We start from the raw sequence: 1,142 nt of genomic DNA, 5'->3' as shown, positions 1-1,142 counted from the left end.
CAAAACTACCAGCTGTTCCATGGGAGAAAGATGAGGATTTCTGATCCCATAAAGATCTACAGCTTCTGAAAAACTACATAGGGTCACTATGGGTTGGAAGCAACTCAACAGCACTTAATAACAATAAAATATATATGGTGGTTGACTGCCATGGAGTTGATTACCACACATAGGGGCCCTGCATAGGGTTTCTGAGGCTGTACATCATTACAGAAACAGAGAGCCTCATCTTTCCCCAGCAGAATGGATGGTCCTTTGTTTGTTTGTTTTCATATGCAAAAATATTTCATTCTTGAGGAGTAGAAGGGACCTTGTATTTTTAATGTGGACACTACAGAAGCTCCATGCCTATGTAGTCCTTGTCTATTGGAATCATGGATAGTCACTACATACTTTCTACAAGAGGGTGAGGTAGAAGTGAAGAGGAGTCCAAGCATGAACATGTTACAGTGATGGGAGAGAATGGAAATCAAAGAAAGGACAGTGAGGATCATGAGAGAGTGACAGGGTGTCTTCGTGAGGAGCTCTGGGATCCAGAAATGGAGTGCTCACTCTGCGTTGGGAAGATACTTGAGGTTGCCAAAGCTGGGGACCTTCTCTTGGTTCACATCAAGAGGAGTATCTGGCTGGTTGTTCCTCTTGCCCATAAGCCCCACAAAGAAGTCATGCATAGCACGTTTCTGGGGGTATGTTGACTCTTTGGGATCCATGCTGGCCTGGCTCAACCCATCCAGAGAGACTGAGTGGTGGTTTAAGAGTCTTCCTTGCAGTGAAGGGGGCAGCTGGTAGAGATCCAAGTCCTGTGGCCTCCGTAGGGCCCCACCTGCTCCTGTGACTCCTCACAGACAGCCATGCAGCTCTGGCTCAGGCTGAGGGTTAGGGTGGCTGCAATCAGCAAGGTGCTCCGCATGATGCCTGTAGGGCAGCTTTGAGCCTGACCTGGATGTTCTGACAGGATCAGGAAGCTGGCAGGGAGCAAGGCCCACTCCCCACACCCACTGATGGTGCTGGAGCCATCTGAAGAACAAAAGGGGAATAGAGGGAATCTTGGAACGTCCCATGAACTTTTAAAGCCAGTTTCATTTAGGAATATCCTCCATGAAGCAGCAAAAACCACGAATTTTATTAGATCTCCACCCTAA

General features: G+C 47.6%; 1 pseudogene; it reads right to left on the bottom strand.

Annotated features, from left to right (window-relative positions):
• Positions 1–548: 548 nt before the first annotated feature.
• Positions 549–910, bottom strand: LOC102814704 (annotated as a pseudogene).
• Between the last annotated feature and the right edge of the window lie 232 nt (positions 911–1,142).

Source organism: Chrysochloris asiatica, unplaced genomic scaffold (genome assembly GCF_000296735.1).
Source record: "Chrysochloris asiatica unplaced genomic scaffold, ChrAsi1.0 scaffold00066, whole genome shotgun sequence".
NCBI lineage: Eukaryota > Metazoa > Chordata > Mammalia > Afrosoricida > Chrysochloridae > Chrysochloris > Chrysochloris asiatica.
The sequence above is the reverse complement of the archived record's forward strand: the minus strand, read 5'-3'. Positions and strand labels throughout refer to the sequence as shown.